At 51.0% G+C, this 22,447-nt stretch overlaps 1 protein-coding gene across 1 annotated transcript in view; it reads right to left on the bottom strand.

The window, feature by feature from the left end:
* Positions 1 to 21,812, bottom strand: part of APBB1 (amyloid beta precursor protein binding family B member 1) — a 99,582-nt gene extending 77,770 nt beyond the window's left edge. The window contains exons 1-2 of the mRNA XM_068263992.1: positions 21,692 to 21,812; positions 2,996 to 3,041 (exon numbers count right to left, since the gene is read on the bottom strand). The gene's annotated coding sequence lies outside the window, so the exon portion shown is untranslated. The remainder of the gene's footprint in view (positions 1 to 2,995; positions 3,042 to 21,691) is intronic.
* Positions 21,813 to 22,447: the final 635 nt, after the last annotated feature.

The raw sequence follows: 22,447 nt of genomic DNA, 5'->3' as shown, positions 1-22,447 counted from the left end.
GACCAGAATCACATGAGAAGCCCAGCTCTGCCTGCAGGAGGTGCTACACCACACAAGAGGAGACCAGAATCACATGAGAAGCCCAGCTCTGCCTGCAGGAGACGCTACACCACACAAGAGGAGACCAGAATCACGAGAAGCCCAGCTCTGCCTGCAGGAGGCGCTACACCACACAAGAGGAGACCAGAATCACAGGAGAAGCCCAGCTCTGCCTGCAGGAGGCGCTACAACACACAAGAGGAGACCAGAATCACATGAGAAGCCCAGCTCTGCCTGCAGGAGGTGCTACACCACACAAGAGGAGACCAGAATCACATGAGACGCCCAGCTCTGCCTGCAGGAGGTGCTACACCACACAAGAGGAGACCAGAATCACAGGAGAAGCCAGCTCTGCCTGCAGGAGGCGCTACACCACACAAGAGGAGACCAGAATCACAGGAGAAGCCCAGCTCTGCCTGCAGGAGGCGCTACAACACACAAGAGGAGACCAGAATCATGAGAGGCCCAGCTCTGCCTGCAGGAGGCGCTACACCACACAAGATGAGACCAGAATCATGAGAGGCCCAGCTCTGACTGCAGGAGGCGCTACACCACACAAGAGGAGACCAGAATCACATGAGAAGCCCAGCTCTGCCTGCAGGAGGTGCTACACCACACAAGAGGAGACCAGAATCATGAGAGGCCCAGCTCTGCCTGCAGGAGGTGCTACACCACACAAGAGGAGACCAGAATCACAGGAGAAGCCCAGCTCTGCCTGCAGGAGGCGCTACACCACACAAGAGGAGACCAGAATCACATGAGAAGCCCAGCTCTGCCTGCAGGAGATGCTACACCACACAAGAGGAGACCAGAATCATGAGAGGCCCAGCTCTGCCTGCAGGAGGTGCTACACCACACAAGAGGAGACCAGAATCACAGGAGAAGCCCAGCTCTGCCTGCAGGAGGCGCTACACCACACAAGAGGAGACCAGAATCACATGAGAGGCCCAGCTCTGCCTGCAGGAGGCGCTACACCACACAAGAGGAGACCAGAATCACATGAGAAGCCCAGCTCTGCCTGCAGGAGGCGCTACACCACACAAGAGGAGACCAGAATCACATGAGAGGCCCAGCTCTGCCTGCAGGAGGTGCTACACCACACAAGAGGAGACCAAATTCACAGGAGAAGCCCAGCTCTGCCTGCAGGAGGTGCTACACCACACAAGATGAGACCAGAATCATGAGAGGCCCAGCTCTGCCTGCAGGAGGTGCTACACCACACAAGAGGAGACCAGAATCACAGGAGAAGCCCAGCTCTGCCTGCAGGAGGCGCTACACCACACAAGAGGAGACCAGAATCATGAGAGGCCCAGCTCTGCCTGCAGGAGGTGCTACACCACACAAGAGGAGACCAGAATCACAGGAGAAGCCCAGCTCTGCCTGCAGGAGGCGCTACACCACACAAGAGGAGACCAGAATCACATGAGAAGCCCAGCTCTGCCTGCAGGAGGTGGTACACCACACAAGAGGAGACCAGAATCACGAGAAGCCCAGCTCTGCCTGCAGGAGGTGCTACACCACACAAGAGGAGACCAGAATCACATGAGAGGCCCAGCTCTGCCTGCAGGAGGTGCTACAACACACAAGAGGAGACCAGAATCATGAGAGGCCCAGCTCTGCCTGCAGGAGGCGCTACACCACACAAGAGGAGACCAGAATCATGAGAGGCCCAGCTCTGCCTGCAGGAGGCGCTACAACACACAAGAGGAGACCAGAATCACACGAGAAGCCCAGCTCTGCCTGCAGGAGGTGCTACACCACACAAGAGGAGACCAGAATCACATGAGAGGCCCAGCTCTGCCTGCAGGAGGTGCTACACCACACAAGAGGAGACCAGAATCATGAGAGGCCCAGCTCTGCCTGCAGGAGGCGCTACACCACACAAGAGGAGACCAGAATCATGAGAGGCCCTGCTCTGCCTGCAGGAGGCGCTACACCACACAAGAGGAGACCAGAATCACATGAGAGGCCCAGCTCTGCCTGCAGGAGGCGCTACACCACACAAGAGGAGACCAGCATCACATGAGAGGCCCAGCTCTGCCTGCAGGAGGCGCTACACCACACAAGAGGAGAACAGAGTCACATGAGAGGCCCAGCTCTGCCTGCAGGAGGTGCTACACCACACAAGAGGAGACCAGAATCACACGAGAAGCCCAGCTCTGCCTGCAGGAGGTGCTACACCACACAAGGAGACCAGAATCACAGGAGAAGCCCAGCTCTGCCTGCAGGAGGCGCTACACCAAACAAGAGGAGACCAGAATCACATGAGAGGCCCAGCTCTGCCTGCAGGAGGCGCTACACCACACAAGAGGAGACCAGAATCATGAGAAGCCCAGCTCTGCCTGCAGGAGGTGCTACACCACACAAGAGGAGACCAGAATCACATGAGAGGCCCAGCTCTGCCTGCAGGAGGTGCTACACCACACAAGAGGAGACCAGAATCACAGGAGAAGCCTAGCTCTGCCTGCAGGAGGCGCTACACCACACAAGAGGAGACCAGAATCACATGAGAGGCCCAGCTCTGCCTGCAGGAGGCGCTACACCACACAAGAGGAGACCAGAATCACATGAGAGGCCCAGCTCTGCCTGCAGGAGGCGCTACACCACACAAGAGGAGACCAGCATCACATGAGAGGCCCAGCTCTGCCTGCAGGAGGCACTACACCACACAAGAGGAGACCAGAATCACATGAGAGGCCCAGCTCTGCCTGCAGGAGGCGCTACAACACACAAGAGGAGACCAGAATCATGAGAGGCCCAGCTCTGCCTGCAGGAGGCGCTACAACACACAAGAGGAGACCAGAATCACTAGGTCTCTCCTAGTTTATGCCTCTCAGCTGACCCCCCCCCCCCCCCCCCACGCTCCGCTCATGGAATGTCAGATGTAAGAGGAGTGATGATAAGACCTCTGGTAAGTCTGGAGTCCGGCTGGGACTCTTGCAGCTGCTACACTCACCTGGGAGCTGTGCAGAAATCCGCTCATTCTCTGACAAGACGGTGCACTGAAATGAGAAGAGAAGCCTCGTTACTATTGGCAGGTTCTGTCCATGTGAAGGGGGCGGGGTGATAACACTCACAGACTCACATACACTAATAACAGGACAAGATATCGTTCTCACCACTCCCCCGCCGCCACCAGAAGCTGCCCCATCGCACACACTCATCGTCCAAAATTCCCCCCTCCCCCCACGCATAGTAAGGCCCCGTTCACATCACAAACGCGGATGGCCACGCATGTGGAACGCAACGCATGCGAACGCACGCCATCCGCGTTTGTGTGCGTTGCGTGGCTGATCCCATCACTGAAAAGTGAATGGGACAGCCACGCGTTTTTACAAAAAATGCGTGCAGCATGCGTTCCCGGACCGCACAGGTCCGGAATGCATGCAGTGTGAACATCAGACAGTGCACTCTATGCACTGTCTGATGTCGTGCGTGTCGGCCACCTGCACGCGTTTCCAAAACGTGGCTGGAAACGCGTGCAGTGTGAACGGGGCCTAACAATGGCATCATCCACCGCAGGCCGTGTACAGTGATGCCCATAATTATTCCTAACCCCTGGAAAATTTTGACTTAAAGTTACTTTTATTCAACCAGCAAGTAATTTGTTGACAGGAAATGACATACAGTGGCTTGCAAAAGTATTTGGCCCCCTTGAAGATTTCCACATTTTGTCACATTACTGCCACAAACATGCATCAATTTTATTGGAATTCCACGTGAAACACCAATACAAAGTGGTGTACATGTGAGAAGTGGAACGAAAATCATACATCATTCCAAACATTTTTTACAAATAAATAACTGCAAAGTGGGGTGTGCGTTATTATTCGGCCCCCTGAGTCAATATTTGTAGAACCACCTTTTGCTGCAATTACAGCTGCCAGTCTTTTAGGGTATGTCTCTACCAGTTTTGCACATCTAAAGACTGAAATCCTTGCCCATTCTTCTTTGCAAAACAGCTCCAGCTCAGTCAGATTAGATGGACAGCGTTTGTGAACAGCAGTTTTCAGATCTTGCCACAGATTCTCGATTGGATTTAGATCTGGACTTTGACTGGGCCATTCTAACACATCGATATGTTTTGTTTTAAACCATTCCATTGTTGCACTGGCTTTATGTTTAGGGTCATTGTCCTGCTGGAAGGTGAACCTCCGCCCCAGTCTCAAGTCTTTTGCAGTCTCCAAGAGGTTTTCTTCCAAGTTTGCCCTGTATTTGGCTCCATCCATCTTCCCATCAACTCTGACCAGCTTCCCTGTCCCTGCTGAAGAGAAGCAACACCAGAGCATGATGCTGCCACCACCATATTTGACAGTGGGGATGGTGTGTTCAGAGTGATGTGCAGTGTTAGTTTTCCGCCACACATAGCGTTTTGCATTTTGGCCAAAAAGTTCCATTTTGGTCTCATCTGACCAGAGCACCTTCTTCCACATGTTTGCTGTGTCCCCCACATGGCTTGTGGCAAACTGCAAACGGGACTTCTTATGCTTTTCTGTTAACAATGCCTTTCTTCTTGCCAGTCTTCCATAAAGGCCAACTTTGTACAGTGCATGACTAATAGTTGTCCTATGGACAGAGTCTCCCACCTGAGCTGTAGATCTCTGCAGCTCGTCCAGAGTCACCATGGGCCTCTTGACTGAATTTCTGATCAGCGCTCTCCTTGTTCGGCCTGTGAGGTTAGGTGGACGGCCTTGTCTTGGTAGGTGTACAGTTCTGACATACTCCTTCCATTTCTGAATGATCGCTTGAACAGTGCTCCGTGGGATGTTCAAGGCTTTGGAAATCTTTTTGTAGCCTAAGCCTGCTTTAAATTTCTCAATAACTTTACCCCTGACCTGTCTTGTGTGTTCTTTGGACTTCATGGTGTTGTTGCTCCCAATATTCTCTTAGACAACCTCTGAGGCCCTCACAGAGCAGCTGTATTTGTACTGACATTAGATTACACACAGGTGCACTCTATTTAGTCATTAGCACTCATCAGGCAATGTCTATGGGCAAATGACTGCACTCAGATCAAAGGGGGCTGAATACCATTTGCAGTTATTGATTTGTAAAAAATGTTTGGAATGATGTATGATTTTTGTTCCACTTCTCACATGTACACCACTTTGCATTGGTCTTTCATATGGAATTCCAATAACATTGATTCATGTTTGTGGCAGTAATGTGACAAAATGTGGAACACTTCAAGGGGGCCGAATACTTTTGCAACCCACTGTAGGTGTCTCCCAAAAGATAATAAGACGATGTACAAGCAGGGCTGTGGAGTCGGAGTCAGGAGAAAATGTACCGACTCCTAATAAATTTAAACTGTAATTAAAATAAAAAATATGATAAAATGTTCTATTTCTCAGATAATAGTCATAAATAATGTATATATACAGTAATAGCTATGCTTAGTCCACAAAAATGAAATAAACCAATCAAAATGAGTTACTTGTGCTGCTTCAATAAAGCAGTCCCCGTATTTTTAAGGTCAGATATACATATCTGATTGTGACTGTATATATAATGTGTACACAGGAATCTCTTATATATACTAAATAACATCTATGCTGTAAGAATAAAGCCTGATGTGTAGCTGTGTCACTAATAGAGATGGTCAATGAGATGGAAATAATTCTGCACTGATGCTGATTTATGCAAATGTATGCACTCCCTTTGCTGATGAAATGAAATAATTTGATATGTTGTTAAAATTTGGTTTGGTGACTACGAATTAACCTCCTTAGCGGTAACCCCGTGTGTGACACGGGGTAAGCCGCCGGAGGGTGCCGCTCAGGCCCTGCTGGGCCGATTTGCTTAATTTTTTTTTTGCTGGACGCAGCTAGCACTTTGCTAGCTGCGCCAGCACCCCGATCGCCGCCGCCGCGCGCCCGATCGCCGCTATCCGGTGCGGCGCGCGGCCCCCCCCCCCCCCCCAGACCCCGAGCGCTGCCTGGCCAATCAGTGCCAGGCAGCGCCGAGGGGTGGATCGGGTCTCCCAATGACGTCCCGACGTCGCTGACGTCGGTGACGTCATCCCGCCCCGTCGCCATGGCGACGGGGGAAGCCCTCCAGGAAATCCCGTTCTTTGAACGGGATTTCCTGATCGCCTATCGCCGGAGGCGATCGGCGGGGCTGGGGGGATGCCGCTGAGCAGCGGCTATCATGTAGCGAGCCCTCGGCTCGCTACATGATAAAAAAAAAAAAAAAATTAAAAAAAACTGTTGCGCTTCCCCCTGGCGGTATTTTTCATACCGCCAAGGGGGTTAAATGGTCCCTCAGAAGGAAGAAAAGAAAAGTCTTATACATACCTGGGGCTTCCTACAGCCCCCTTCAGGCTAATCAGTCCCTCGCTGTCCTCCACCACCCGGATCTTCTGCTATGAGTCCTGGTAATTCATCCAGTCAGCGCTGTCCGGCCGCATGCCGCTCCCACAGCCAGGAACATTCTGCACCTGCGCAATAGTGCTGCACAGGTGTAGTATGCTCCTGGCGGCGGAGCGTGTGCACGCACACTACGCCCGACTGGCTCAAGTACCTGGACTCATAGCAGAAGATCCAGGTGGCGGAGGAGGACAACGAGGAACTGATTATCCTGAAGGCGGCTGGAGGAAGCCCCAGGTATGTATAAAACTTTAATTTCATCTGTCTCAGGTTTACTTTGTTACACAGTAGTACTATACTCTACATATGCACTCCCCACAGAGCTGCAGGGAATCCACTGAGAATGTTGTGCACATTGAACACAGAGGTGTTGTCTATCACCCATAAACCTGGTTCAGATTGTGCATGAAGAATGTGTAATAGAGGAAGAATCCCCTCATTCCCCTGCAGAGTACCTGCACATCACTCTTACATGTACCCACAGTTACATTGCCTAGGGCCTGATCCATGTTCAGATTGCGCATGAAGAATGTGTAATAGAGGAAGAGTCTCCTCATTCCCCTGCAGAGTAACTGCACACCCCTCTTACATGTACCCACAGTTACATTGCCTAGGGCCTGATCCATGTTCAGATTGTGCATGAAGAATGTGTAATAGAGGAAGAATCCCCTCATTCCCCTGCAGTGTACCTGCACATCACTCTTACATTTACCCACAGTTACATTGCCTAGGGCCTGATCCATCTTCAGATTGTGCATGAAGAATGTGTAATAGAGGAAGAATCACCTCATTCTCCTGCAGAGTACCTGCACATCACTCTTACATGTACCCACAGTCACATTGCCTAGGGCCTGATTCATGGTCAGATTGTGCATGAAGAATGTGTAATAGAGGAAGAATCCCCTAATTTCCCTGCAGAGTACCTGCACATCACTCTCACATGTACCCACAGTTACATTACCTAGGGCCTGATCCATGTTTAGATTGTGCATGAAGAATGTGTAATAGAGGAAGAATTCCCTCATTCCCCTGCAGAGTACCTGCACATCACTCTTACATGTACCCACAGTTATATTGCCTAGCGCCTTATCCATGTTCAGATTGTGCATGAAGAATGTGTAATAGAGGAAGAATCACCTCATTCCCCTGCAGAGTACCTGCACATCACTCTTACATGTACACACAGTCACATTGCCTAGGGCCTGACCCATGTTCAGATTGTACATGAAGAATGTGTAATAGAGGAAGAATCACCTCATTCTCCTGCAGAGTACCTGCACATCACTCTTACATGTACCCACAGTTACATTGCCTAGGGCCTGATCCATGTTCAGATTGTGCATGAAGAATGTGTTATAGAGGAAGAATCGCCTCATTCCCCTGCAGAGTACCTGCACATCACTCTTACATGTACCCACAGTTACATTGCCTAGGGCCTGATCCATGTTCAGATTGTACATGAAGAATGTGTAATAGAGGAAGAATCACCTCTAAGGGTAGCAAAGGCACAGCAAATCATACAAAGAGAAAGATAAGAAAAATAACAAACGCTAGCTGAACGCGAACACCGCACTCATTCGCAACAGTGCACGCGTTCGTGCGCGGTCTCCGCGTGTTACGCACAACAGAGACAAGCACGCCTAACTAACCAAAGACAGACAAACACGAAACAGAGAACGCGAGCGCTTGCTTAACGGTTACCTCATCGAGCCTACAGCAAGCGTTCGTATCAGACAAGACAGACAAACGTGAAACAGGAACTAGGCAGAAAGGATCCACCGCTCTTCCGTCAGAGCAAGTATGATCCAAGCAAAAACACAGATCAGAAGGATCCACAGCACTAGCTCAAGGCGAGTGCAATCCAGGTAGACAGAACAGAAGGATCCACAGCACTAGCTCAAGGCGAGTGCGATCCAGGTAGACAGAACAGAAGGATCCACAGCACTAGCGCAAGGCGAGTGCGATCCAGGGAAGACAGAACAGAAGGATCCACAGCACTAGTTCAAGGCGAGTGCGATCCAGGTAGACAGAACAGAAGGATCCACAGCACTAGCGCAAGGCGAGTGCGATTCAGGGAAGACAGAACAGAAGGATCCACAGCACTAGCGCAAGGCGAGTGCGATCCAGGGAAGACAGATCAGAAGGGGCTATCAGTAACAACCGCTGTTCCGGTTAGCACCCAGACACACACAACGACTTCCTATCGACCACCGCTGGAACAGGACAGTCGCAACAGACAAACAAACAGATAAGCAATCCTAACGGCACTAAAGAAACTGCCTAGTGCAGTCCCCAGAATTACTCTAAGATAACTTCAACAAGAAGTAGCATGGCTGACACTCTCTAGGAGTGTTTACTACAAACCCAGAAGCAATGACCAGCAAAGGACTGTGGGTAATCCCAACCTTTATACTGCAAGTCATCACAGGAGGCAGGTAGGGGATTTGCATAATGAATGTATGCAAATTCCTCAGCAGGCACAAGCTGCAAAACTGACAAAAAGTCTCTCTTAAAGAGACCTGCAGAATGCAGACCTGAACAGTGGTCAAAAAGCTGCCTGTCTGCACAGGCAGCTGATCAGATTCTCACAGTACCCCCCCTTCTAGGGTCGAATTCCAGACGACCCTCAAAACTGATATCTCCAAACCACTTTAACAGAAGACTCATGAAGGTCGGGACAGCCCGACAAGGTCCAATTCCAGAGTCAGTCCACCCGAAACCGACCTCATCGGAAACAGAAGCCACCGAAACATGCCCATCAGCACTACAAGTCTCAGCGTAACACCCATCAGGACTGTGGATCCCAGAGAAGAAGCCATCGACACCCTCCAGACAATACCCACCACCTTCCAAGGAGCGTCCGAAAATACCAAATCTGCCACAAAACCTGTTCGAAGTGTCTCTTTCAAAACAAAAGCCGCTGTTGATCGTATTCAGGGTACCAAGCAAAACTTCTCTCGGAATCTCCCAGAACGCCTTGAAGCTCCGCAGAGATTCCAAGAAGCCAGAACGCTCACCAGGCTCACATGGAGAACCACCAAGAACCCCCATGGAACCTATGACAGTTCCAGATACAGAATTAGCAGAACACCCATCAAGATCAGGACTTTCAGGGACCACTTCTGGGCATGCAAGCAGGCAGGCTAAATCAGAACATGTCTCCACCGAGGAAGCATCTGAGTACGCTGGTAACCGAGGCACACTTGGGCTTTCTGGGTCACAGAACACACTGGGGTACACCAGCACAGGAGAAACCTCAGGACATGTCGGGGAACTGCCCTGGGAATTTTGGTTTGGCTGGTCATTCTGTAACGAATGTGGAATCGTCTCCGTGGTCAGCGCACCAGACGTGCGCTGACGCGGCGGATTTCCTCCACAAGCGTATAATTGAGGACACCCAGGCTAGGTGCTATGCACCCGCAGAGGGCAATTCCCACCGGCAGATGTGGCTGTGGAGTGCAGGCGAACACAGCCGCTGCACAGCCACAGATGCCAAATGGGAATTGTACAGATCCGGGACAAGGTACAATCAGGCAGGGCTGGATAGCCCACAGGGAACAGAGCAAAGGGACAGAACCAATGTGTGCCCACCAAACTAGTCGCCACCAAGCAACGGCGAACACACAACGGCGGAAACGAAGTAGGAAACGCAATCGCAAGAATGGCGATTGCCAATAGCGACACAAGACTGAGCAGGACAGAGCACAAGGGTAGCAAAGGCACAGCAAATCATACAAAGAGAAAGACAAGGAAAATAACAAACGCTAGCTGAACGCGAACACCGCACTCATTCGCAACAGTGCACGCGTTCGTGTGCGGTCTCCGCGTGTTACGCACAACAATGACAAGCACGCCTAACTAACCAAAGACAGACAAACACGAAACAGAGAACGTGAGCGCTTGCTTAACGGTTACCTCACCGAGCCTACAGCAAGCGTTCGTATCAGACAAGACAGACAAACGTGAAACAGGAACTAGGCAGAAAGGATCCACCGCTCTTCCGTCAGAGCAAGTGTGATCCAAGCAGAAACACAGATCAGAAGGATCCACAGCACTAGCTCAAGGCGAGTGCGATCCAGGTAGACAGAACAGAAATATCCACAGCACTAGCTCAAGGCGAGTGCGATCAGGGTAGACAGAACAGAAGGATCCACAGCACTAGCGCAGGGCGAGTGCGATCCAGGTAGACAGAACAGAAGGATCCACAGCACTAGCGCAAGGCGAGTGCGATCCAGGGAAAACAGAACAGAAGGATCCACAGCACTAGCGCAAGGCGAGTGCGATCCAGGGAAGACAGATCAGAAGGGGCTACCAGCAACAACCGCAGCGCCGGTTAGCACCCAGACACACAGAACGACTTCCTATCGACCACCGCTGGGACAGGACAGTCGCAACAGACAAACAAACAGATAAGCAATCCTAACGGCACTAAAGAAACTGCCTAGTGCAGTCCCCAGAATTACTCTAAGATAACTTCAACAAGAAGTAGCATGGCTGACACTCTCTAGGAGTGTTTACTACAAACCCAGAAGGAATGACCAGCAAAGGACTGTGGGTAATCCCAACCTTTATACTGCCAGTCATCACAGGAGGCAGGTAGGGGATTTGCATAATGAATGTATGCAAATTCCTCAGCAGCAAGCTGCAGTACTGACAAAAAGTCTCTCTTAAAGAGACCTGCAGAATGCAGACCTGAACAGTGGTCAAAAAGCTGCCTGTCTGCACAGGCAGCTGAGCAGATTCTCATAGGCCTGATCCATGTTCAGATTGTACATGAAGAATGTGTAATAGAGGAAGAATCCCCTCATTCCCCTGCAGAGTACCTGCACATCACTCTTACATGTACCCACAGTTACATTGCCTAGGGCCTGATCCATGTTCAGATTGTACATGAAGAATGTGTAATAGAGGCAGAATCCCCTCATTCTCCTGCAGAGTACCAGCACATCACTCTTACATGTACCCACAGTTACATTGCCTAGGGCCTGATAGATGTTCAGATTGTGCATGAAGAATGTGTAATAGAGGAAGAATCCCCTCATTCCCCTGCAGAGTACCTGCACATCACTCTTACATGTACCCACAGTTACATTGCCTAGGGCCTGATCCATGTTCATATTGTGCATGAAGAATGTGTAATAGAGGAAGAATCCCCTCATTCCCCTGCAGAGTACCTGCACATCATTCTTACATGTACCCACAGTTACACTGCCTAGGGCCTGATCCATGTTCAGATTGTGCATGAAGAATGTGTAATAGAGGAAGAATAGCCTCATTCCCCTGCAGAGTACCTGCACATCACTCTTACATGTACCCACACTTACATTGCCTAGGGCCTGATCCATGTTCATATTGTGCATGAAGAATGTGTAATAGAGGAAGAATCCCCTCATTCCCCTGCAGAGTACCTGCACATCACTCTTACATGTACCCACAGTTAGGCTAGGTCCACACTAGACACAGTTGCAGGACGGACCCTGCAGTCCGGATCAGGGGAAGTACCCACCGTACTGCAAACTGATGAAAGTGCATCAGTTTTGCATCAGTTTCCGTTCAGGTTTTTCCCTGACAGAAAACGTCTCCATCATTAGGAAGGAGTGGGAGGATTTTTTGGGCCAATCATAAAGCTCAGGCTATCTGTTTTAACATCCGTTTTTTGCCTGTGGAGCTGGAGATGCGTTTTCTCATTGCTTTCACTACCCCTTCGTGTATCCGTGGTCCTGATCCGTTGCGTGAAAATGCAGCAGGTCCGGACCTTCCGTTCAGGTTTTGAAAACGGGTCCCCGCAAACGCAGACGGATCCGTTTTTTACTTGGGTGAGGCTGGCTGCTATTTTCAACATTAGTATCCGGGACTCCGTTTTTTATCAGGTTTGAAAAACGCAGCCACGGATACGTTTCCGGACCTAGTGTGGACTGGCTCTTACATTGCCTAGGGCCTGATCCATGTTCAGATTGTGCATGAAGAATGTGTAATAGAGGAAGAATCCCCTCATTCCCCTGCAGAGTACCTGCACATCGCTCTTACATGTACCCACAGTTACACTGCCTAGGGCCTGATCCATGTTCAGATTGTACATGAATAATGTGTAATAGAGGAAGAATCCCCTCATTCCCCTGCAGAGTACCTGCACATCACTCTTACATGTACCCACAGTTACATTGCCTAGGGCCTGATCCATGTTCAGATTGTGCATGAAGAATGTGTAATAGAGGAAGAATCCCCTCATTCCCCTGCAGAGTACCTGCACATCGCTCTTACATGTACCCACAGTTACACTGCCTAGGGCCTGATCCATGTTCAGATTGTGCATGAAGAATGTGTAATAGAGGAAGAATCCCCTCATTCCCCTGCAGAGTACCTGCACATCACTCTTACATGTACCCACAGTCACATTGCCTAGGGCCTGATCCATGTTCAGATTGTGCATGAAGAATGTGTAATAGAGGAAGAATCTCCTTATTCCCCTGCAGAGTACCTGCACATCACTCTTACATGTACCCACAGTTACATTGCCTAGGGCCTGATCGATGTTCAGATTGTGCATGAAGAATGTGTAATAGAGGAAGAATCCCCTCATTCCCCTGCAGTGTACCTGCACATCACTCTTACATTTACCCACAGTTACATTGCCGAGGGCCTGATCCATGTTCAGATTGTGCATGAAGAATGTGTAATAGAGGAAGAATCACCTCATTCCCCTGCAGACTGCAGAGTACCTGCACATCACTCTTACATGTACCCACAGTCACATTGCCTAGGGCCTGATCCATGTTCAGATCATGCATGAAGAATGTGTAATAGAGGAAGAATCCCCTCATTCCCCTGCAGAGTACCTGCACATCACTCTTACATGTACCCACAGTTACATTGCCTAGGGCCTGATCCATGTTCAGATTGTGCATGAAGAATGTGTAATAGAGGAAGAATCTCCTCATTCCCCTGCAGAGTACCTGCACATCACTCTTACATGTACCCACAGTCACATTGCCTAGGGCCTGATCCATGTTCAGATTGTGCATGAAGAATGTGTAATAGAGGAAGAATCTCCTTATTCTCCTGCAGAGTACCTGCACATTACTCTTACATGTACCACAGTCACATTGCCTAGGGCCTGATCCATGTTCAGATTGTGTATGAAGAATGTGTAATAGAGGAAGAATCCCCTCATTCTCCTGCAGAGTACCTGCACATCACTCTTACATGTACCCACAGTTACATTGCCTAGGGCCTGATCCATGTTCAGATTGTGCATGAAGAATGTGTAATAGAGGAAGAATCCCCTCATTCTCTTGCTGAGTACCTGCACATCACTCTTACATGTACCCAAACTTACATTGCCTAGGGCCTGATCCATGTCCAGACTGTGCATGAAGAATGTGTAATAGAGGAAGAATCCCCTCATTCTCCTGCAGAGTACCTGCACATCACTCTTACATGTACCCACAGTTACATTGCCTAGGGCCTGATCCATGTTCAGATCATGCATGAAGAATGTGTAATAGAGGAAGAATCCCCTCATTCCCCTGCAGAGTACCTGCACATCACTCTTACATGTACCCACAGTTACATTGCCTAGGGCCTGATCCATGTTCAGATTGTGCATGAAGAATGTGTAATAGAGGAAGAATCTCCTCATTCCCCTGCAGAGTACCTGCACATCACTCTTACATGTACCCACAGTCACATTGCCTAGGGCCTGATCCATGTTCAGATTGTGCATGAAGAATATGTAATAGAGGAAGAATCTCCTTATTCTCCTGCAGAGTACCTGCACATTACTCTTACATGTACCACAGTCACATTGCCTAGGGCCTGATCCATGTTCAGATTGTGTATGAAGAATGTGTAATAGAGGAAGAATCCCCTCATTCTCCTGCAGAGTACCTGCACATCACTCTTACATGTACCCACAGTTACATTGCCTAGGGCCTGATCCATGTTCAGATTGTGCATGAAGAATGTGTAATAGAGGAAGAATCCCCTCATTCTCTTGCTGAGTACCTGCACATCACTCTTACATGTACCCACACTTACATTGCCTAGGGCCTGATCCATGTCCAGACTGTGCATGAAGAATGTGTAATAGAGGAAGAATCCCCTCATTCTCCTGCAGAGTACCTGCACATCACTCTTACATGTACCCACAGTTACATTGCCTAGGGCCTGATCCATGTTCAGATTGTGCATGAAGAATGTGTAATAGAGGAAGAATCCCCTCATTCTCTTGCTGAGTACCTGCACATCACTCTTACATGTACCCACACTTACATTGCCTAGGGCCTGATCCATGTCCAGACTGTGCATGAAGAATGTGTAATAGAGGAAGAATCTCCTTATTCTCCTGCAGAGTACCTGCACATCATTCTTACATGTACCCACAGTCAGATTGCCTAGGGCCTGATAGATGTTCTTTGTTCCGGTCTGTACCTTTTACAAGTACTCTTACCAAGGACTAGTTTTAGGCCTCGCTCACATCTATGCAGTACTGAGGGCCGTGCGATCGGAACGCAACATGTACGATCGCATGCCATCCGCGCTGCTACCCGCTGCACTGGATGGGATATACACTGACAGTGAATGAGTCAGCTCTGGGCTTGCGGGCAGAATGCATGCAGCAGTACACAAGCGCATCATAGTGCATCGTACTGCTGCGCAGCGCATTTGATGTGAGTGGCAGTAGTGCTGTCTATACCCTTCTGCCGTTCTTGCAGGTTACCACGTCATACATGCTTCCAAATTATTATTATTATTACAAATGCACACTGAATCACGTATGATGTGCACAAAAGATCAGCTGGATAGCCAGGCAACTGGTATTGCTTAAAGGGGAATGATCATGGCAGCCTCCATATCCCTCTCAGTTCAGTTGTCTTGTAAAATTCCTAAGCGTTGCCAGTTAAGAGATGCATTTCATGTTACATACTTTCAATCAACAAGATTGTAATATGCAAATTAGAGGAGTCGGAGGAATCCTAACCTGAGGAGTCTGAAGATTTGTGTACCGACTCCACAGCCCTGCGTACAAGAGGCATTATTGTGGAGAAAAACATTTATCAGCTTGTATTTACATTTGAGCAAAAAGTGTCCAGTCCAGAATTATTCATACCCTTCTCAATAACCAATAGAAAAGCCTTAATTGGCTATTACAGCAATCACACGCTTCCTATATCTGCAGACCAGCCTTTTGCAGGTCTCCACAGGTATTTTTGCCCATTCATCTTTAGCATTGAGCTCCAAATCTTTCAAGTTGGAGGGTCTTCTTGCCATTACCCTGATCTTTAGCTCCCTCCACAGATTCTCCTTTGGATTTAAGTCAGGACTCTGGCTGGGCCACTCCAAAACGTTAATGTTGTTAAAGGGAACCAAAGAGGAACAGGGGGGGGGGGGGGGGGGATGGGGAAGGGAAAGATTTCATACATACCTGGGGCTTCTTCCAGCCCCATAAGCCTGAATCGCTCCCACGCCGCCGTCCTCAGCTTCCTGGATCCGCCGGTACCGGGCCCGTCACTTCCGGCGGACGCGGCCAATTGTCCGCATCACAGGGGCTCCCTCCATACATGTACGCATGCGGCTGCGCAGTAGGCAGCCACACGCGTAACTGTATGGGGAGAGCACCCTGTGATGCAGACAATTGGCCGCGTCCGCCGGCCAACTCGCGGCAATGAGGGGACCCGGTACCGGCGGATCCAGGCAGCGGAGGACGGCGGCGTGGGAGCGATCCGTGCGTATGGGGCTGGAGGAAGCCCCAGGTATGTATGTGTCATCCTCTCTAGTTCCCTTTAACCATTTCTTCACCACTTTTGCTGTGTGTTTTGAGTCATTGTCATGCTGAAATGTCCACTGGTGGCCAAGGCCAAGTTTCTCTGCAGACTGCCTGATGTTGTCATTGAGAATCCTCATGCATTGCTCTTTTTTTCATGGTGCCGGTTACTGTGATTAGGCTCCCTGGTCCATTGGCTGAAAAACACCCCCAAAGCATTAGGTTCCCACCACCATGTATGACAGCGGGGATGGTGTTCTTTGGGTTGAAGGCTTCCCATTTTTTACGCTAAATTTAGGAAACATCAATGTGACCGAACAGTTACATTTTTGTTTCACAGAAGACCAGAAGTTGTCTTCTTTGTCCAGATAAACATTTGCAAAGGCCAAGCGAGCTTTTGTGTGCCTTATCTGGAGAAGTGGCGTCCTCCTTGGTCTGCATCCGTGGAACCCAGCAGTGTGCAGTGTCTGTTGGATTGTCTGCCTTGAGACATTGCCACCAGCAGAGCCCAGATTCACCAGGATGGCCTTGGTGGTGATCCTTGGATTCTTTATCACCTCACTCACTATCCTCCTGGCCAGCACAGGTGTCACTTTTGGCTTCTGACCACATCCTCTGAGATTTTCCACAGTGTAGAACATCTTGTATTTTTTAAGAATACTTTGCTCTGTAGTCACTGGAACTTGAAAACATTTAGAAACGGCCTTGTAGCTTTTTCCTGACTTGTGAGCAGCCACAATGCGCAGCCGCAGGTCCTCACTGAGCTCCTTTGTCTTAAGGTGCGTACACACGCACTACAGCAATGAACGACAAGTCCGTCAGACCCTCCAGCTGGGCGAGCTTTCCAGCGACAGTAGAGTGTGTGTACAGTCTGTCTGCAGACTAATAAGGCTGTTTCTGAACGATCTGCTGAACGGATTCACCAGCCTTATCAGTCTGCATACAGACTGTACAAACACTAGTGTCGCTGGAACGCCCGCCCAGTGGGAGGGTCTGACAGACTGTACACACCCTCTACTGTCATTGGAACGCCCGCCCAGCGGGAGGGTCTGACGGACCCGTCGTTCATTGCCGTAGTGCGTGTGTACGCACCTTTAGCCATGACTGTCCACAAATTAACTGCAAAGAGCTGCTGTTTTTCACCTGTTGAGTTGATTAAACCAGCTGGTCCCAATTAACCAGGGTAATTGGGATGCTTTAGCACTGCTTGGACTATTTGGAATGGTATAGAACTTTGGATTTTCCCACAGACTGTGACAGTTTGGGAAGGGTATGAATCATTTTGGACTGGACACTTTTTGCTCAAATGTAAATAAAAGCTGATAATTATTTTTTTTTTCCCACAATAATGCCTCTTGTACATCGTCTTATTATCTTTTGGGAGACACCTATGTCATTTCTCATTAAAAAAAAATACTTGCTGGCTGAATAAAAGTAACTTGAAGTCAGAATTTGCCAGGGGTATGAATAATGATGGGCAGCACTGTACGTACAGCGTCATGCGTGCTCGGGTGCTGATCCTCAGCAGGCGATTATGGAGCTTTATACACACAGGAGATAAAGTTCTTTGGTAAATGAAAGAACCACCAAGCAGCAGTTAATATTTGTAAAATAAGTTTACAAAAGATCTGTAAAGATCACCTGTTAAACAAGGTGTGTGTGTGTGAGATCTGCAGATATTTTGTAGCATTGTGTACACAGAGCATGCATGAAAGAGAAGGAAGTAAGTGGACTCCAAGAGCATTTCTCTGGTCTTCTGCATGTTCAGCATTGCTAGAAAGATCTATCGCTTAAACCTTCATGACAAAGCAATCTGGCAGATTCATTCCTCGTTTCTGAAAGACTTATATCTGACGTGTGTACCCAGCACCACTGGCGTATACCAATATATATCACACACATATACACACAGATTTGTGTGCAGAGTCTCTTCCTCTACCACTACGTAATAAGGAACTCCAGTGAAAATAATATCATAGAAAAGTGCTTAACTTTTACAATAATTATGTATAAATGATTTAGTCAGTGTTTGCCCATTGTAAAAGCTTTCCTCTCCCTGATTTACATTCTGACATTTATCACATGGTGACATTTTTACTGCTGGCAGGTGATGTCAGTGGAAGGAGATGCTGCTTGCTTTTTTGCAACGGGTTTCACAGACAGTAAACTGTCAGGGCCATGGTCCTGACATCACACTGTGGGAGGGGTTTCACCACAATATCAGCCATACAGCGCCCCCTGGTGGTCCGTTTGTGAAAATGAATAGATTTCTCATGTGAAAGGGGGTATCAGCTGCTGATTGGGATGAAGTTCAATTCTTGGTTACAGTTTCTATGTAAAAGGTAATATCCAGGCCCTGGCAGCTGCTATGTCCCTCGCCGCAGCTCTGCAGTCAGTCGCCAACCCAGGGTCCCCGCTAGTGCAGAGGTACTGCACCTGCGCCGCTGTCAATCAAGCCCATGGTGTCCATAGTGTACTGCGCAGGTGCAGAGCTACTGGGCCTACCCTTTATGGACAGTGGCGCTCGCGCAGGCACAGTAGAAGATGACGTGGCGAGGTCGTCCTCTGCACTGGCGGGGACCCCGGGTCAGCAGCTGAGGGCGAAGGACATAGAGGCTGCCAGGGGCTGGAGGAAGCCCCGAGTAAGTCGAATTTTTTTTCCGTTACCTCAGACCTCCCATTTAAAGGGGCAGTTTAACCTGTCATTGTCATCATATTACAGGAGGTGTAAGGTCCCCATACATCCAATGATTTTAGCAGCTGATCTCTCTCTGATTGGAGACAAATCTGTTGGCTGCTATAAACCGCAGGCCAATTCCTGACCAATCTCAGCACAAAATCCTGCTGGAATTGGTCTTGTGATGACGTCACCCTGGATGCTGCCCCCGATGCTTTATGCCCCCCGTGCAGTTATATTTTACCTGCCGCTGTTCTCGTGCGTTATACCACATGTGATGTCACACACATGCTCCACATGCTGGGCGCCCGTAGTCATAAGGGGTGGCGTGACAAATGGGGGGGGGGGCACCAGCCAGGGGGGTTGTGTTTGCCCCGATATCGCTCGCCGTGACCCCCACACACCTCTTGTCGACAGTGGTTGTCATGAGAATGGATAATTGATGTGACGGTTGGTTGTCCGGCAGGTTGGGGGGTGTATGGGGTGCTGGGGGCGGGGTTTCCATCGCTCGCCCCGATATCACTCGCCGTGACCCCCACACACACCTCTTCGACTGTGGTTGTCATGAGAATGGATAATTGATGTGACGGTTGGTTGTCCGGCAGGTTGGGGAGTGTATGGGGTGCTGGGGGGGCGGGGTTTCCGTGGCTCGACCTCGATATTGCTCGCCGTGACCCCCACACACACCTCTAGTCGACAGCGATTGTCCTGAGATTGGATGATAATAATTGATGTGACGGTTGGTTGTCCGGCAGGTTGGGGGGTGGATGGGGCCTGGGGGGGGGGGGCGGGGTTTCTATCGCTCGCCCCGATATCGCTCGCCGTGACCCCCACACACCTCTCGGTGGCAGCGATTGTCATGAGATTGGATGATTGGTTGCCCGGCAGGTTGGGGGGTGTATGGGTCACTGGGGGGGCGGGGTTTCCATCGCTCGCCCCGATATCGCTCGCCGTGACCCCCACACACCTCTCGGTGGCAGCGATTGTCATGAGATTGGATAATTGGTTGCCCGGCAGGTTGGGGGGTGTATGGGGCCTGGGGGGGGGGGCGGGGTTTCTATCGCTCGCCCCGATATCGTTCGCCGTGACCCCCACACACCTCTCGGTGGCAGCGATTGTCATGAGATTGGATAATTGGTTGCCCGGCAGGTTGGGGGGTGTATGGGGTGCTGGGGGGGCGGGGTTTCTATCGCTCGCCCCGATATCGCTCGCCGTGACCCCCACACACCTCTCGGTGGCAGCGATTGTCCTGAGATTGGATGATAATTGGTTGCCCGGCAGGTTGGGGGGTGTATGGGGCGCTGGGGGGGCGGGGTTTCTATCGCTCGCCCCGATATCGCTCGCCGTGACCCCCACACACCTCTCGGTGGCAGCGATTGTCCTGAGATTGGATGATAATTGGTTGTCCGGCAGGTTGGGGGGTGTATGGGGCGCTGGGGGGGGCGGGGTTTCTATCGCTCGCCCCGATATCGCTCGCCGTGACCCCCACACACCTCTCGGTGGCAGCGATTGTCATGAGATTGGATAATTGGTTGCCCGGCAGGTTGGGGGGTGTATGGGGTGCTGGGGGGGCGGGGTTTCCATCGCTCGCCCCGATATCGCTCGCCGTGACCCCCACACACCTCTCGGTGGCAGCGATTGTCCTGAGATTGGATGACTGGTTCCCCGGCAGGTTGGGGGGTGTATGGGTCACTGGGGGGCGGGGTTTCCATCGCTCGCCCCGATATCGCTCGCCGTGACCCCCACACACCTCTCGGTGGCAGCGATTGTCATGAGATTGGATAATTGGTTGCCCGGCAGGTTGGGGGGTGTATGGGGCGCTGGGGGGGGCGGGGTTTCTATCGCTCGCCCCGATATCGCTCGCCGTGACCCCCACACACCTCTCGGTGGCAGCGATTGTCCTGAGATTGGATGATAATTGGTTGCCCGGCAGGTTGGGGGGTGTATGGGGCGCTGGGGGGGCGGGGTTTCTATCGCTCGCCCCGATATCGCTCGCCGTGACCCCCACACACCTCTCGGTGGCAGCGATTGTCATGAGATTGGATAATTGGTTGCCCGGCAGGTTGGGGGGTGTATGGGGTGCTGGGGGGGCGGGGTTTCTATCACTCGCCCCGATATCGCTCGCCGTGACCCCCACACACCTCTCGGTGGCAGCGATTGTCATGAGATTGGATAATTGGTTGCCCGGCAGGTTGGGGGGTGTATGGGGTGCTGGGGGGGCGGGGTTTCTATCACTCGCCCCGATATCGCTCGCCGTGACCCCCACACACCTCTCGGTGGCAGCGATTGTCCTGAGATTGGATGATAATTGGTTGTCCGGCAGGTTGGGGGGTGTATGGGGCGCTGGGGGGGCGGGGTTTCTATCGCTCGCCCCGATATCGCTCGCCGTGACCCCCACACACCTCTCGGTGGCAGCGATTGTCCTGAGATTGGATGATAATTGGTTGTCCGGCAGGTTGGGGGGTGTATGGGGCGCTGGGGGGGCGGGGTTTCTATCGCTCGCCCCGATATCGCTCGCCGTGACCCCCACACACCTCTCGGTGGCAGCGATTGTCATGAGATTGGATAATTGGTTGCCCGGCAGGTTGGGGGGTGTATGGGGTGCTGGGGGGTTTATGCAGGTTCCGGGGTGAGGAGAGAGATGCTGGCCGGAACATGTATACATTATACAGAGAGAAATAGTGACCCTCCCCCGCTGCCCGTCACACCCGGGACATCTCCTCTGTCCAGCATCCTCTACACACAGCCCCCGCCCACCTCCCGTCACCACGGCAACGCAGCGTCACTCCCCCGCCACACCACTAATAATGATAAGCCTGAAATACCGGGGCGGCCCCGCCTCACCTGCCACTTCCGCCTCCTCCGCTCTCTCCCGTTATCTGCCGCACTTCCGGCTTCCCCGCCCCACTTCCGCCCGCCGCCATCTTACACGGGGCGGGACTGCGCGGGCACAAGCCCCGCCTACTCCTGTGCATCTGCTGCGAGGTGAGCTCCGCCCACAGCCGAGTCTCTGCTTCGCGTATGGCTCCGCCTCCTCAGAGTGCCGCTCCGCCCACAGCAGAGGCTTTGCTTCGCGTATGGCTCCGCCTCCTCAGAGCGCAGTTCCGCCCACAGCCGTGTTTCTGCTGCGAGGATAGCCCCTCCTCCTCCCACGTGATACGCGGAGCCACGCCCAGCCCGCGTGCAGTGTAGAGATGGGAAGTTCGGATCTTTTCAATGATCCGGATGATTCGAATCGGATCATTGAAAAGATCCGGATATTTGATCCGAATCTCGGATCATTTTACAAGGGGAAGCATTCGGGGGTGAAATGACTAGCAGGACAGGAGAAGGGGAGGGGGGTGGACACACAGAGAAGGGGAGAAGATGGACAGAGGGCAGGGAGTGGACAGAGAAGGGAGGAGGGAAGAGCAGAGAGCAGAAATGTTTGCTCACAATACCCACATGCTGCAATCCTATGCTTTACATATTTCTTACCTCCAACACATCATAAATTTAGGGAGAAGTGAAGTGCAGCTGTATAGAGCAGTGCAGGAGGATCATATTGCACAGCAATCACAGTGCCTGCCCTGTCCTAGCCCAGCACGCTGTCTGCAAAGT

The sequence above is a fragment of the Hyperolius riggenbachi genome, chromosome 2, assembly GCF_040937935.1.
Source record: "Hyperolius riggenbachi isolate aHypRig1 chromosome 2, aHypRig1.pri, whole genome shotgun sequence".
NCBI classification, from domain to species: domain Eukaryota; kingdom Metazoa; phylum Chordata; class Amphibia; order Anura; family Hyperoliidae; genus Hyperolius; species Hyperolius riggenbachi.
The sequence above is the reverse complement of the archived record's forward strand: the minus strand, read 5'-3'. Positions and strand labels throughout refer to the sequence as shown.